This window comes from Ascaphus truei, chromosome 6 (genome assembly GCF_040206685.1).
Source record: "Ascaphus truei isolate aAscTru1 chromosome 6, aAscTru1.hap1, whole genome shotgun sequence".
In the NCBI taxonomy this organism is placed as follows: Eukaryota; Metazoa; Chordata; class Amphibia; order Anura; family Ascaphidae; genus Ascaphus; species Ascaphus truei.
In genome coordinates this window covers 99087765-99105212 of record NC_134488.1, presented here as the reverse complement: position 1 = coordinate 99105212, position 17448 = coordinate 99087765, and the positions used below count along the sequence as shown (strand labels likewise).

Below are 17448 nucleotides of genomic sequence, written 5' to 3'. Positions count from 1 at the left end.
TTTTTAAACTGCTGTAATTAAAAAAATATGTGGAAATGTATATGTCATTATAGGGTTATAGATAAAAATGTGTGGTATTCAGTACTCTATCTATAGTACTATTATTTCACTTTAATTAGTGCATGTGGATTTCTGTCCAACTTTAGTTTCACTCAATAGTGATCTTAAAACGTCCCGTACTTCAAATCCCTTTAGTGCGAAAAAGAAGAAAAACAAATGTACCTTTGGTCAAGCGTTTGATTCCTTTGGCATGAGTGGTATTTGCTGGAATGTTGAACCTGCTGCACTGACAACTGTAAACTTCTGTGAGTTCCTGTATCAAGGGGTGGGGTCGAATGAACCAACTTGTTTTTAAATGCATGCCCTCTTGTGTAACAGATATGGAGCTGTTAACATTTCCATACCAATCTCCATTCTCCATGGTTGCCACCCCCAAGCAAAGAAAGAGGAAAAATTGCAGATGGGTCTATAACGTGTATGTCAAAGCAAAATGCTGCAGTTCAGAATTGCAAGAGGTTCGCAGAGATTATACTCACTGTGCGCGCATGACAGAGCGCGTGCACATGACGCACGGCTGTCGCTTGCACGAATGTGAACTCTGCTTCAGGAGAGTGTGAGGTGACAGGGAGGTGTGGTGGAGGCGTGTCCATGAGCGGTTCGCTCTCATTGGCTGAACCCTGCACGTGACCCGGCCATCGCGCTGCAAAGACAAATTTATTTGTCTTTCAGAGAATCACGCGGTGGGTTGGTTATGCGCACCATGTGCACCTTCATTGGCATTCATTCATTTCTTCCGGTGTCAGCCAGTGACACACGCATGCGCGCCACGAGTATAATCGCGGCATAACACTAACATTTCCCTGACTGCAGCCTTTCGATTGACATAATGTTGCAACTTTGCAAAGCGTCGTAAGAGCGTTGGATAAGCCATTTTGGCATCGTAAAACCGCCCTTAGGGATGCATTGGACAGAGTTGGATAAGCCATTCGTCGTAAAACGAAGCGTCGTAAAACGAAGACTTACTGTATGGGAGTTACTGAAACTATTACTCCTGGTGGTGGACAATTTTAAAGATGTAGAAGAAAAAAGATTTGATACAATCTATGGGAATCGTGGTACATAGCAGCGGTGCACAAACTGGGGGGCGCACCCCCCCTGAGATTTTTTTGGGGGGGAGCGGGTGGTTGCAGATGTCCTGCACTTTTCACCAAGGCATTTACATTAAATGCCGGGGACCGCGCGAGACCTCTGCAAGTTCTACTTACCGAGGTTCAGCCGGCTTAGGGACACGTAACCTGTAACGCGTAGCTCACTACAAACGAGGTGCGACCACGGGGCTGAGGTAGGGATAGGTATTGAATGGCGACCACAACCGGGAGGGCGCATCTAGAGTGTAGGATAGTCTTGCAAGCCGGGTCAGGGTTATAGAGGACAGCGTAAACGTGGTACTTGCCGGGTCTAGGAGTGGAGAGTAGTGGATCGTTGGGGTACGTAGCCGGGGTCAGGATTGGAGAGAGCAGAATCATCATAGAAAAAAATCCAGGGTCAGTGCAGGAGAGAGCAGACTCGTCGTATCCAAAATGTTACCGTCATATATCATTGTCTAGTGTACAGACCGTTTTTTGATATCAATATTATTGGTCTATTCAGCGCTAATTATTGGTTTTATATATATATATATATATATATATATATATATATATATATATATATATCCAAAGAGAATGACCTAGGCGCAAATGGAGACAAGAAAAAACAAACATAGGGTAGTATGTTCTAACAAATAAACCGCCAGAAGGTATGATATGCACTTACAGCGTATAGGATATTATCAAGCCTTGTATCCACTCTGGGATCTGGAACAATTAAATGATGAATCTGGAACAGCTGGTTATCCACAGCAATTGCAATCTCGAGCAAAGATACCCATGCAGGAAGAGAGATAGAACACAAATAGCGTAACACAGTTTATTAAAATTATTAATAAAAAGACTATAAGTAAAAGACTCACACTCTGTGAGATATCATAAAACTTTTGAGAATTCTGAGCATCTCACACTCATATGAAAAGGGTAGTAACACTATGCAGATTTCTTCAACAGTCCTTAATCTGTAGATTTGTAACCAATAGGGAAATGAGTCCAGGTTATAAATAGCACACACACTAAGTGTCTCTACTGTTTCACACAGTCTCCTTGTGTGAGCTGCCTCTTTCTGTGGTTATCAACCTACATATGTCTCTTTCACTGCACCTGCTGTGCATATAGTACTCACGGTACTTAGAGGTAGGTGCTGTCCGGTTTCACAAATAGAGAGTTCTTTCTGTTTTCCCACGAAGAGTTCTCAATCTTCCTCCGGTCACCCACGTCTCCTGGGGACGCTCCGTGCCACGTGACGACGCGATGACGTCACTCCCTCTCGCGAGAGTTCGTCCGGTGGGCTGTGGGAGCGGGGCCTCAATCCTCTGCGCTGCTAATCTTCCTGCAGGCAAATAATGGGACAAACGGCCACCAGGCACCACTTGGCTGCTGTCTGCTGTTACTCCTGCTGAATACACTGTGTTCACTGTCTGTAAACCACGCCCTACGCGTTTCTCCGTTAGGCTTCGTCAGGGGCTGATTCTGCTCTCTGTCCCTCATCTAGGGTTATATACCCTCCTCCATTATGCAATTGGTTAATTTAAAAAAAATTAATTAATTAAAGAATTTTTTTTTTTTTCCCATAATACATTGGCTCTATGGTTTTAATATATATAATGCATAGCTAAACAATTGATTACTATTAGGTACCATTTATACTACTACCATACTGTGTAGCCCTTGATGATTCAATGATGAATAACCAAGTATAAGCAAGAGCAAATTCAAATATGTAGTCACCCTCTAATTTAATACATAATTGATATATTGATCAACCTAAACAAAATAGACAAATAATACATATTACATTGTATAATTATGCTTAATATACAGACACATTATATGGGTTCTAAACATTTATACCTCTATCTAATAGTTGCTTAGACACCATTCCATAAAGGATTTGATGACTAATCACTAGTTTTATTGTGATGTGGGGGAATATACTAATTCTAACCTTCTTGTTGCAGAGTTTTGTCACGGCTACATGTTACATAGCCGGTTAGTGGTTTGGGGGTAGATTATATACTAATATTTAAAATGTGGGGTATATGCCACTATTAACCCTTTACAGACGTGGAGCTATAAACCCCACTGACACTAGACCAATTATGGTGATGTGTAGTGGAATCTCATCCATGATATTAACCCCTTATTATTATTGTTGGGAATTACATCTCATATTCCCACCAGTGGAACATATTACATCCATACAAATCCTTATTACACGTTATGTTGGTTCGACGTACAGCGGATTGGATGTAGACCAGAGAATTTGTTGCTACATATATATTTTAACAATTATATGTGTTTAGATTAACACTTCCTAGTGGCACTGCATGTTTCTTATGATATACATACCCAATAATAGTAAGGGACATTTTATTACAATTGTACAGAAAGAAAAAATAGAAAATGGTTAATCAAATATAGACAGTTAGATGCAAACTACCTGTTCTCTCATACGCTAGTGCAGAAAAAATGTTATGGAGATAGCCAAATCATATAGCGTACATTCTTAACTCACATGATGATATACTCATAAAGAGATCCTGCAATACTCATCGCATTCCTCATTCTTATATTTACGCAGATGATGTATATAACTATTTGTGGACCATACAAATCATGGATAGAAATTAGTCTCTTAAAAAAGAACCCAGATCTATATCGATGTTAAGACCAAGTGGGGATAATGTTTTGAGGGCATAAATCCAATAAGTCTCCTGTCTGGATATTTTTATTATCGGATTCCCTCCTCTCCAACTAGGTCTAACTTTCTCAATGCCCACAAATTTCAGGCCTCTTGGATCTTGGCCATGAAACTCTTTAAAATGCTTGGATACACTATGCTGTAGTAGGCCTTTCTCAATGTTTCTTACATGTTCTGCAATGCGTATTTTGAGTTTCCTTGTTGTCCTCCCAATATATTGTTTATTGCAAGGGCATTGCAACAAATAAACTACGTTGCTTGTGTTACAATCAATCATGTCTCGGCTAACTTTTTCAATTTGACCGGATGACTCACATCAGTCCTGGAAATTTGCTGAGACGCTTCTCCTTCACCAACGGAGCCTGGGACTGCCCCAAGAGCTTGCAGTTAGACCGGATGGTGGTGATTATTATCACATATGCTTGATTTTATTGTACTTCTTGTAAGTGCGTTTTTTACCCCTCCCTCCCCCCTCCCCTTCATTAAATATACTTTTATACGCTATGGGCGTGCGCTCTCTCCTCTTCTTTCCTTTTTAGATATCCTGTGGACGTGGTAGGTCCACTTTGAGAGCTGCCGGAGACCCTACATACCAGTATCCATTTTTATCATCGGAACTATCTGAGGACTGGTTTATCCTTTTATTTGCTTTTTCATGTATTGTTGTTGTATGTTTGTTTTTGGCCCATCTTATGGTTATAGGTCTGTATACCTTTACAATATTGCTTAGACTATTTAGGTTATACATCAGATATATCTACATAGACATACATAGTTATATGTTCCTTTAAGGCGCAGCTTTTTTCCTCTTATATATATATATATATATATATATATATATACACACACACACAGTGGTCGACAAATCACCCAAAAATCTACTCGCCGAACAAAAAATCATCTCGCCACCTAGTCCCGCCCCCAACCCCGCCCTAGTCCCGCCCCGCTTAAAAAAAAAACAAATAAAATAAATTGAATAAATTCCTATTAAGAACAACATTCGTTTTTGACATAAGTTTATTTATTGTATTACATTATACAACAATTAGTCCTTGTTACGTGTGTGTGTGTGTGTGTATGTGTGTGTGTGTGTGTGTGTATGTGTGATCTTACCTGATCCGCAGTCCAGGTACCTCATTCCCGCAATGTTATATGTTGGAGGTGAGGTGTTTCTTACCTGTCTTCTGGGTTAGGGGGGATTCCGATGTCTCCTGTGTGAGGCTTGAGTCAGATCTGGAAGTAAGCAGTATAGGTTATTTCGATGTTGGTATAGGGCAGTTAAGATGTATAGGGTAAGTAAGATATCCAGGACCAGAGTGTGAGACAGTGTGAGAGAGAGAGACAGAGAGTGGGTGAGAGAGAGAGTGAGTGCCACACAGAGAGAGAGCGACACAGAGAGTGCGACACACACACACACACAGAGAGCGACACACAGAGAGAGAGAGAGTGACACACAGAGAGAGAGCGACACAGAGAGAGAGAGCGACACACACACAGAGAGAGAGCGACACACACACAGAGAGAGAGCGACACACACAGAGAAAGAGAGCGACACACACAGAGAGAGAGAGCAACACACACACAGAGAGGGTGTGAGAGAGAGAGAGAGAGAGAGACAGAGACCAAGTCAGTCATCCTACACACACACACTCACACTCACACTCTCACACTCTCACACTGACACACACTGATAGACACACTGACACACACACACACACACTGACAGACACATACACACACTCTGACAGACACATACACACACTGACAGACACACACACACACTCTGACACACACACACACACACTCTGACAGACACACACACACTCTGACAGACACATACACACACTCTGACCGAAACATACACATACTCTGACAGACACATACACATACTCTGACAGACACACACACACAGACAGACACACACACACGCTCTCTCTCACACACTCACACACACACACACTGACAGACACACACACTACCAGAAACGGCGCCGGTAGTCCCACTCACCATCGGAGGTATGTTGGAGTCATCGGGGGCTGCGGGCAACATCGGGAGCTTGCAAGAGACATCGGAGGTTTGAGGGGGCCTGCGGGGGCATACGGCAGCCAATGGGGGTACGCGGGGGCCTGCGAGGGCCTGCGGCCGCAATTGAGGGTATGTGGGGGCCATTGGGGGTAAGCGGGGGGCATTGGGAGGTATGCGGGGGCCATTGGGGATATGCGGTGGCCTGCGGAGGCACTCTCTGGCTGCTACGGGGAGGAGAAACATGCTCAGGAGGTGGGGGAGGAGGGAGGGCACTGCTCAGGGAGCCAGAGGCGGGGTAAGCTCCTGCAGCAACATGAACCCGCCTCCGGCGAGCGGGGTAAATTAAACAGCAGCGCGAGCAGGGAAAAATGAAAAAAAAAACACATGTGCTGCTTGGGCCAATAGGAGCTCGCCACGGTGTTAAATCCACGCGCCTGGGGCGTGCAGATGTATAGGTTTGTTGAACACTGTATATATATATATATATATATATATATATATATATATATATATATATATATATATATATGTATATGTAGCCCCGGTCTTATTTTGCCTCCAGAGACCACCTCTGTAGCGTGCCGAGCGATCGCGGTTGCCGCCAGAGGCAGAGACGGACCCGCTGGCACAACGCAAAGGTGGGGGCCAGAGCAGGGAGCGCTCTGAGACCCCGGAGTCTTTGCGGCGTACCTGGCTAGCGGAGGCTGCCATGACAGGTTGCGCGAGCGTGCGCATTGGTCGCGCAGGCGCAGTAAGGGTAGCGCACGCGGTCCCAATGCTAAAGAGGTCCTGAGTGGACTACAATTCCCAGCAGCCTCTGGGGATTGCCCTTTCACCCACATCACGTGCAGCCAGCCAGCAAATAGGGTTTTGCAGCTTCTCCTGTGGAGGAAGGCTACAATGTTGCGGGGACCACGTTTGGCAGTTGGAGCTGGGAGCAGGAAGGGGAAGGAAGGGTGTAGGGAGCAAGTGGCTCCTACACCAGGTAAGGTAGTTCCCCCAGATCCCAGGCAGGCCCCAATCCCCACCAGGGTAGTGGGTAGGTACTGAGGGACAGCCCCTAAGTTAGGGACCCTGCCCTTAGGTGTGAGTGTGCAGTCTTATCAGTGTCACAGCTGTCAGTGCTGTGAGCGCTGACAAGTAGGCACTGTGTGTGTGCAGGTACCGATTGAGTGCAGTGGGTTGCTGCAGGTACCGAGTGAGTGCAGTGGGTTGCTTCAGGTACCAGTTGAGTGCAGTGCGGTTGCTGCAGGTACTGCGTGAGTGCAGTGTGTTTGCTGCAGGTTTAGGTTGAGTTAGTCAGAGGGGATCCGGGAGGTGAAGGGAGAGGTAGTGTGGGTGCAGGGGGTCAGTGACCCACCTGCATAGGACAGGCTACCCTGTAGGCCCCTAGGAGTGTTCCCTGAAGTCACCATAGGTTGCTGTGCTGCAGGGACGGCCTATAGTGAGAGAGAGCATCACCCTTACTGTGTAGACAGCTAGGGACAAAGAGACAAGCGTGCGGAGCAGGTTTTCTGGCGAGTCGTCTGGGACCAGACGGCTGGACATTAAGACCCAGGAGGCAGACCGCTGATTCATCTGACCCTTTGCGAAGAGGTACCGGTCACCGCCGTGACCGGAAGGTACTATAACATCAAGTGCACCAACACCGGTCAACAGGCGCTGATCCCGCCTTAGGCTAAACTCTTTAGGAACACTGAGCGAGTGGTTAAAGAACTGAGCCTATACCATCACTTTAATATATATGGACACGGTGTGTGGGGCACGCAGTGAGGGGACGGAGGCGTTGCTCCTGATGAGAGTGGCCGGGCCACTAAGGTTACACGTTAAGGTTATATTGCTATAATATAGAGTGATAAGGTTCTGTGCATTATCATATAGTAAAACTGGTTGCATCATATATGTGGGTTGTTGTATTTCTTGCCCAGGGGAATCTCACATCACGGGGATCTGGGTAAGTGGAGGCACTGCGCTAAGTAAGTGTATAAGTGTTACCCCAGGCTCCCAGCTAGCGGAGGCTCAGATCTCCTGGAGCCGCAGGTGTTGTACAGTGACCAGTAGTTCCTTTGGGAGGGTTCAGAAAAAGGGCTACATATGTATAGAAAAAGAACAAAAAGCACTCTGTAATAAAAGTCACTGGTGTGGGTGCAGATCCTATAATGAAGAATAAACAATAGAATTCCAGAATTGAACAAACAAGTGTATTGAAAAAATAAACACAATAAACAATACACTTGTTCAATTCTGGAGTGCTGTCTGCTGATTTCGTTTCCAAACGGTATCGTATTGCTTATATATATATATATATATATATATATATATATATATATATATACAGTATATATTATAAATTTGGTGCAAAATTGAGAAAGAATTACAAGACGACCTCTGCTGCAGACAACTTCCAGCAATCCAAATCTGAAAACAGACAGAAGTCCACGTCCACCAGGTAAAAGTGACATACAGCAGGGCCCTGGGTATACAGCGGGTACCGTTCCACGGGCCCACCGTATAGTGAAAATCGCCGGAAAGCGGATCCGGCGATTTTCAATTCTGTACAAGCAGCAACCGCCCGTTCTGCGCATGCACGACTGGGAATCAAAGATGGGGGCCCCCTTCTCGGTGCCGCCGTATCGGCGGATCGCCGAAAAGCGAAGCGCAGAGAAGCGGGGCCCTGCTGTATATGAAGAAACACTGGACGATTTTGCAGTTACCAATAGACATAAAAGCGCAGCCAACAATGTAGCATCAGCAGTAACAAGACCTTTTAATTTCATGGCAAATGAAATGTATGAGCCATTGCATTTATGCTCTATATTTGGAAAGTAGAAGTCTGACTGTTAATTAAGTTAAAGTATTTGGTAGCACAGTATGTGTTCACCCTAATTATATATGACAGTTTCTGGGGATTAGTTTTCGGGTGAGAGGGTGTCTTTTTTTTCTATGAGCAGTTGCACTTACGCATTTTCTATGGACTGGAATGGTTTGAGGTTGAGTGCAACTCAGGCACTGGAAAAGCTGCCTCATCAACCAGTAAATAAATATGTAATTGTATTTTTGTTAAATGCTGTCTTTTTACATGAACAGCCATACAGTAGTAGGGGAAAAAACTTCCCTTGTACCCAAAGGTATCTCTATTTCTATCGCTCACTAATGTCACCTTGTGATATGGCCTGAGCATGGCATCAATGTGATCACAATAAGCTAAATATTCTGCTGAAACACACACACACACCAACCCGCCCTTACTTTTATGGGAGCTGGCTCTCGCGCTGATCTGTCAGCCGGAAGCAGGGAGAGGAGAGAGCTGCCAGCTGCAGATGCCTGGTAAGTCCTGCGTGGGGGTGCCGCCGGGTCTGGGAGAGCTGGGAGCGTTATCCCAGCTCTCCCACGGATGCAGAACCCCAGTTCATTGGAAGCCATTTTTTTCCACGAACCCAGTTATAACGCGGTCGCAAATGTGGACCCCAAGCACAACGTTATAACAGGATTCAGCTGTATATATCAATTGATTGAGCTCTATATAACTTTTTGTTTCATTGTAAGTTCTATTGTGGTTTTTAATGCTTTTCGATATAGATTATTGTGTATTTAATCTACATCATGCATTTATCCTTGTTTTTAAATAGTGTGATTAATGGTATACTTGATCCTCCATCCGGAGGGTGTTACTGTGGACAGCTGATGGACTTATGTCTGTCAACTCCAGTCTTGTTGATACCATCCATACCATACCATCCATGTCACGTCACTTCCGGTTGGGGGAGAAAGCTACATAAACCTCCATCTTCAATAGAGTTTCATACTCTTTGACGAAGCACTGTAATATGTGCAAAATGCATTAGAGTTACTTACCTCACTCATGCCATGTAGTCACTTGACTCATTAAATTGGCTTAATTTAGTTACAGTATTGTAGCCCTTCCATTTTTGCTGCTGTGCACCGTTTTGTTTCTTTCTACTGGATTTTCTGCATTTACCTAACAGCTTGAGGCACGCACGTGGAATGAACGACATCATATTGTGAGTACATTTACTTCCTTACCATATTATGGTTTTCACACAGTGGGAGGAACATTACTGGATTCTGCAAAAGAAGCTCTAGTGTGGTGGTCCACTTAGGAAGAGAACCGGAATGCTGTTTTTTTAACAGTCCCTGTCTGCATTATCAACCATTGGACATTATGTTTACACCTTCCCCTTTTTCTGACCATAATTTCTTTATTATAAAATAGACTCCATGATGCTTTGATAGTCCTTTTCTTCAAGCAACCTGGCACAATTTATCAGTTAAAAGACTGCTTCTTTGTATTCAAGACTTTGAAGCACTGATCAATGGAACTTTGCTTCTTTTTGTCTAGTTGTTGTGGTATTAATACCGAAGGGTACTGAAGCTCTTAAAACATTTACATTTTTGTCACAAATGTATGCATGGTGAAATAAAACCGCATTAGATCGCTATTTACAGCACAAACTGATTCCAAGGGGTTTGAGACTACAAACCTTCCCCTGATTTGATTTCTCCGATATTAAGTTAAAGGAATGGTGGGAGACAACACTTAATACTTGATCATTTGTACTCATTAATATCCTAATACTACATGATGAAACAGTCTTTGAAGAAGTTACTGCAAAAATTGATATTATACAAAAAGAACTTGATAATGTCGATCAATCATTAATTAGCAAGATTGAGACTAATTTAGACAAATATAAAGAGGTTATTGTTGCTTTAAAAAAAAACGAAATTTACTATAGAGCTAGGAGACAATAACAACGAATTAGTCTACAAATGGCATAGGGGAAAAAAGGTGTAAGGAGTAAGTTGCAGAAACAAGGCAACGACATTTCCTCCATTGCCTCATCAGGGGCGACGACTTATGACCCTGATTCCTCTCATGCAGAGACATATCGTAACTCTAGGTCTTTGAGAGGTGCTGCTACACAATCTTCTTTTTTAGAGAGGGGTGCCCGAGCAAAAAAAAATTGAGGACGGGAACAAAGAGAACTGAGGGATTGAGATACGTTCGGTTACAAACCTCAAAAGAAAACATACAGCCGGTGGTGAATGATGATCTGATGATCATCAATTTATCAAATATAGTCTTCACCAATGATCAAATCAATATTCTAAAATGCGGCTTGTCTTTTCCCCCCAACTAATCAAATTGACAGATTTGAGGTTATCAAAGATTTGCACCTGTTTTGCCACAAGCTGCTTTTATTAAAACACTATTCTAAACCAATGGATCTGGAGGAAGATCACTTGTTTTCCACACAGTGGGCTTTGGGAGACCAGCAAAATCTCCAGGATTTAGTCTCTCTTTTGGAGGAATATGAAAAAATTAATAATCCCGAGATTGACATTGTGTCACGAATACGACCTAAATCTATATTCTGCCCACCTCTTCGGAGTTGCTCACAAGTTTAAATTTTGGCAAATCTCGTAAACAAGAAAATAAAAAAATTACCATGCTACCCGGGTCACAGAAATCTCAGCAAATCGGAGTGGACTGCAATTAAAGATCTCCATAATATCTCCAGTGTCGTGATAAACCCCCCCTGACAAGGGAGGTAACGTTATTGTAGGGCCTAAAGAAATGTTTGAAAGGGAAGCTTATAAACAGCTCTGCGGTCCCCTTTGCTATTTAGAGCTGTCTTGTGACCCTGTAAGATTCAAGCAAGATTTGGATTTCATTTTACGGTCAGCAGTCAATGATGGTGTACATACACAACGTAATTACGAGTTTCTTACATCTAAATGTCTGGTTGTCCCCACCACCCAAAGTTTATAAGAACCCTTCCCATCCCCTAGGAAGACCTATAGTATCTGGCATGGGGGGGTTGTGTGAACCGATCTGTCATTTCATTGATTCTTTTTTGTGCCTCTCAGTTAATACATTACCGTCACATTTAAGAGACACAATGGATGTGCTGTCTAGATGGCACATCATGGTGGATGAAAATACCATCCTCGCGACCTGTGATGTCGTGTTCCAGTTCACAAGCATTAACCATTGTGATGGTCTCAAAGATAGAAAATATTTTTTATCAATGCAAAATATTTATTTTGGTTTAAACAATTTACTCATGGACTTGTTAAATTTCATACTCACATTTGTTTTGTTTTCAAAGACAAGTTTATTTTACAGAAGAGAGGCACTGCAATGGGGGTGCCAAGCGCACTCTCCTATGCCAACCTCTTCCTGGAGTGGTGGGAACGAGAGATAGTCTTTATGGAGGGCAACCGTGATATGACAGACAAGGTTTTGTTGTAGTTGAGGTACATGGATGATATTCTTATTATCTGGCAGGGCTCCATGGCAGAGTTCGCTGAATTCATCTGTGTAATGCTTATGCTCACCACAAACCTGGACCGGACCGTGGGGCTGAGGTGGGGATGTGAAAACACTGACCTTAGACCACGAAGCCGGATTTGAGTTGCGTAGTCTGTAGTCGTGCGTAGCCTGGTCAGGAATAGAGAAGGCAGAGTAGTCCATAGGCAAGCCGGGGTCAAAGCAGGTGGCACAAGAGCGAAGGTCGAGGTCACAGGCAAAAATTCCGCAACAGGAAAAACTTCAGCAAAGGCGCTCCAGCGTAGGTGCTGGATCGCAGTAGGTACAGGAATGGGGAATAGGAACAGGGAGGAAGGAAGGCCATGAGAAAAGCAGGAGTGCAGACATGCCACAGAAAACACTGAGGAACAGTGTAGCCGCTTCAGCGTGGCAATGGCGAAGTCTTCCAGGAACTAGGAGAAAGGACAAGGCACTAGGAGGCCAAGTCAGGCCAAACAGAGCTGCTTGTGACAAGCACAGTTACTTGGAGAAAGTGTTATGTTCAGCAACTTCCTGGGGGGGATGGACTGCAAGCTAAATAGCACCGGCAGCCAATGGGACCAGAGCTGCATAGGAGGCAGCAACAGGCAGGCTGCATAGTAACCCCAAGAGCAGGTGATTCCGATTGCAGGTTCAGGGAGGGATTTGTCTGGAAGCTCTAAAGCAATGTAAGAATGAGTTCCAACCAAACCCAGGAGCGGATCCCTTACAGTATCCCCTCCTTCAGGCGAGAACTCTGGGTGAGCAGGGGCAGGATCCCTTACAATCTGTGTCCTCAACCACAACAACTATAATATTAAACTTACCTTTGACAGCAGTCCTCCTCATGTTGAATTCGTGGACCTGCGAATTAGTGTGGATTCAGCAGGTTGTCTTTATACAGACATTTATCTTAAGACAACAGCAACCAATGCAGTATTGCATGCTGAAAGTTTTCACCCTGGTCATCAGGTACAGGGTATCCCGGTCAGCGAGTTCTTAAGATTGAAGCAGAATTGCTCAGATACATTTACACTTATAGACCTGCATGTGACATTTTTTAGTAAGGCATTAAAGTGAGCCTTTTAAGTGAGAATATATAGTTAGACAATAGTTTGACTAGAGGTGACTGGGGACTGGAACTACTGCAAACTCTTCTACACATAGCAACAAACGGTGAGCTACTCTGACCCCACTATGATCTCATGCTTGCTAGCCTGCACAAGTTAACCCCCCTTTACACCTTATTTTACTGCAGCCTCTCCCAAAACTGACTGCACACAACTACCTCCCACACCCACACAGCCCACTGAAACCCGGAAAATACCCTAGCATTGCAATTCAGCAAAACATTTGACAAGGGAAAGGCACACCCCTGCTGTTTAGTCTGCACACACACTTGGCTCTCAACAACTCCATGGAGCACTACCTACCTCTGGCATAATGAACCTGGTATGTATCTTAACTTTGTTCTTTCTCGTGGCCTCATGGAAATGTTACTCCCGCTATTCACTACAAACTCCTCCCTCCTGGCCCACACCCAACATCACCATATACCCTGGACTACTCAAAAGCCTTGCACTATTTTCTGAATGTTGGTGGAGAACTCTAAAAACCAGCACACCAACCACCGCACACTCAAATGGCAAACATCACAAATTTATAACTTTCTACTCATTTACAACACAAATTTCTACTCATACTATTACTTTCTTTAGCAGGTAATATTGAACCTAACCCAGGCCCTCCCATTTCAGCTCAGTCCCATACCCCTGAGAATTCCACCTGTAATTTCCAAAAAGGGCTATCTGTCGCCCATATAAATATCCGGAGCCTGCTGCCCAAACTGGACGAACTAAGAGCATGGTGCCTTATGCATAAACCCAAAGCCATAGTTCTCATAGAAACATGGCTAACCCCTAAAACTACTGATGCACATATTGCCATTCAGCGGTACTCCATTTCTAGGAGAGATAGGTCAAAGAGAGGAGGATGGGTGTTATTTTATATCGCAGACACCTTACAATTTACACTGTTAAATTGCCCCCAAGCCCACCCTCTTTTGAAATCCTAGTTGGCAGAATCTGTCTCCCCTTTTCTAAGCCCATCTTACTTGCTGGCATCTACCACGCTCAAAAAGCCCCTCTACAATCCCTGACTGATATCACCCAGTTTCTTGGCTCCATTTCCTCTCTGAATGAGAAGAGTGAGCTGCTAGTTCTTGGGGATTTCAACTTCAATTGGCTTGGCCCTAAAAACCACAAAATCCTGATACAGCTCAAGTCACTTAACCTAACGCAACACATTTCCCAACCCACATGGACAAACCTGAAATCTCACAACCATTCCTTGCTAGACTGGATTCTCTCCTCAAATCCCAGCAGAATCCATTCCTCTGGCATCCTTCCTGATATTTTCAGTGACCATGCAATAGTGTACTGTGTAAGGAAAATTAAACTGCCTCATTCAAGCCCTAAAGTTCTCCTCACTAGAACATTTACAAACTTTAACCCACAACAGTTTCTTGCTGACCCTACCAACTGCCCTTGGAACAGAATCGATTTAATTCCCGACCCTGATTCTGCGCTCGACTAGTTCCAATCCGAGTTCTTAAAACTCTGTGATACCCATGCTCCACTACGCAGAATAAGGGTACGGGGTGCCCACCTTCCATGGGTTACAACTGACCTTATAGCACTCCACCAGTTAAGGTATGCCTTGTGGAAAAGCTACAAAGTAACTGGCACTACCAAGGATCTCAATCACTACAGATGTCTGCGGAACATGTGCACAAGGCAAACAAGGCATGGAAAAGCACAATATTACTCTGACAATCTCCACCAGAATACATCCAACCCAGCTAACTTCTGGAAGGTTATCAACAATATATTCCAGCCTTCTAACCATCAACAACCAAGCAATATCACTAAAATGTCCATCAGTCTGAAAAGAAGATGATCTAATGTCCTGTCTTCAGAGGGCTGGGTTCCTCAGCCCCCCAAGTTCTGCCAGGGAACATCCAAATATGTATATGAAAAAACAGAAAAGACAATGACACAGATCTCTTAGATAAGAAAAAAAAAATATATAATAGGACCCAAGCCCCTATCCTTACTTACAAGTAGGGAATCTGTAATGCAGCATCAGAGGAATACAAGTGTAAGTTTCACCAAAGCAGAGTACAGTGTCCCATCAGTGTAAGTGTCCATAGAACATTGCATATAGCTACTGTCCTTATCTGGAACACTCTGTGATGTTTATTTATTTATTTATAAAATATTTTACCAGGAAGTAATACATTGAGAGTTACCTCTCGTTTTCAAGTATGTCCTGGGCACAGACTTAAGACAAAAAATACATGGTTACAAATACAGTTACTTAAATGAGCAGGGTATACATTATATACAAGATAATGCATGCACAGTTAAAGAAAATATATATTATGGGCGTATGAAACAGTTACAGACCAGATGTTCTGCTCTGCCTGGTAGTAGCCCGTCGGGGGTGCCCGGTAGAATCCGCCTCTCTAGGGAACCGCAATCGCCCGGAATCACAAGGCTCCCGGTGCCGTGATCCTCTGATCTCTTCCGGGTACTCACACTCCCAGCTGATGTCACAGCATCCAATCTGGCCGTGTGCCAGAGAAAATAACTTACAGTCCTTGCAACACCCTGAATAGAATGGTAACAGCACCACCTTGTGTTCCCAACTAGTTTCTCTTACTCCTTAAGCTTCGTCAGAGGTTAGTGGCTGTGATTCATACTTATACTTTAATACCTCCAGCATGAATCAAGCAAATTAATCAATTAGTTGACTGTAACTTGAAATATATTTAAATCCCAAGTGCAATTAGATAATCAAGCTAATTTAATTAATATGCGTCTATACCAAAGTATAAAAATATATAAGGTGGAGTCCATACGGCAGAACATCCCATCTGTTGCCTCCTCCCATCCCACAATGCTTCCCAACTCTCCTCCTGCCTTTCTTGACTCTTTTTCTGCTATCTCGGAGGAGGATGTATCACTGCTGATCTCCTCTTCTCCCTCTACCACTTGCCCTCTTGATCCCATTCCCTCCCATCTCCTAAAACCTCTTGCTCCTTCTATAATCCCTATGCTCACACAGATCTTTAACTCTTCCCTCTGCTCTGGTACCTTTCCTTCATCCTTCAAGCATTCAACCGTTATACCATTACTCAAAAACAGCAAGCTTGACCCTACCTGTCCTTCTAACTATTGACCTGTCTCCCTCCTGCCTTTTGCCTCCAAACTCCTTGAACGTCTTGTATTCTCTCGATTGCTACACTTTCTCAACACCTATTCTGTCCTAGACCCTCTACAATCTGGCTTCCGCACTGCTCACTCTACTGAAACAGCCCTCACTAAAATAACTGACGACCTCCACGCTGCCAAAGACAGAGGTCATTACACTCTGCTCATAAGGTCGACCAACCCATACCGCTATCTTGTTTAGGAATTTCTTTAAGAGGGCTTGGACTTTTAATCAATTAGAAAAGTTATTAAAAGTTATTAAAAGCAGAAACACGAGCATGGTGGGATATGGTCAGCATTGAAAATTATTTATTTACAAACAGAAAGAATACCTATAAAGAATGCGAAAAAATATTTACAACAAAAGAAAAAACTACACAATCTTCTTAAGCATTTTTTATTAAATCATGATAGTGATTTGACAAGTTTTAAATTCGTTGGTCTTGAGCAGATCCCCCTAAACATCAGGGGGAGACCATAATAAGAAATGAATGCAAAAAGAACAGGAATGGATTTATAACTTGCATACAAAAGCTCCCAGTGGTTTGAATGAACATGTAGATATTGTTCCGTTCCTTTAAGAATTGACGTTTGAATTCTTGGTATTTTTTTACATTTTAATTACATTTAATAAATTTATTGTTGATTACATTGTCAATCTTATATATTTTTATTCTCTAGTATAGACATATATATTAATTAAATTAGCTTGATTATCTAATTGCACTTAGAATTTAAATATATTTCAAGTTACAGTCAACTAATTGATTAATTTGCTTGATTCATGCTGGAGGTATAAAAGTATAAGTATGAATCACAGCCACTAACCTCTGACGAAGCTTACGAAGTAAGCGAAAATAGTTGGGAACACAAGGTGGCGCTGTTACCATTCAACTCAGAGTGTTGCAAGGACTGTAAGGCTGAGTCCCCAGTGCATTCTATGACACGCGCGCCCAGAGGGGGGGGGGGGGGGGGGCGGCGCGT

General features: G+C 43.4%; 1 protein-coding gene across 2 annotated transcripts in view; it reads right to left on the bottom strand.

Annotated features, from left to right (window-relative positions):
* The window catches only part of LOC142497485 (sulfotransferase 2B1-like), a 38551-nt gene extending 22737 nt beyond the window's left edge, over positions 1–15814 (bottom strand). Inside the window, exon 1 of one of the 2 annotated variants that reach the window (XM_075605332.1) lies at positions 15658–15814. The gene's annotated coding sequence lies outside the window, so the exon portion shown is untranslated. Of the gene's footprint in view, positions 1–222; positions 336–15657 lie in introns of those variants that run through there. The other variant, XM_075605331.1, reaches the window with a different exon arrangement.
* Positions 15815–17448: the final 1634 nt, after the last annotated feature.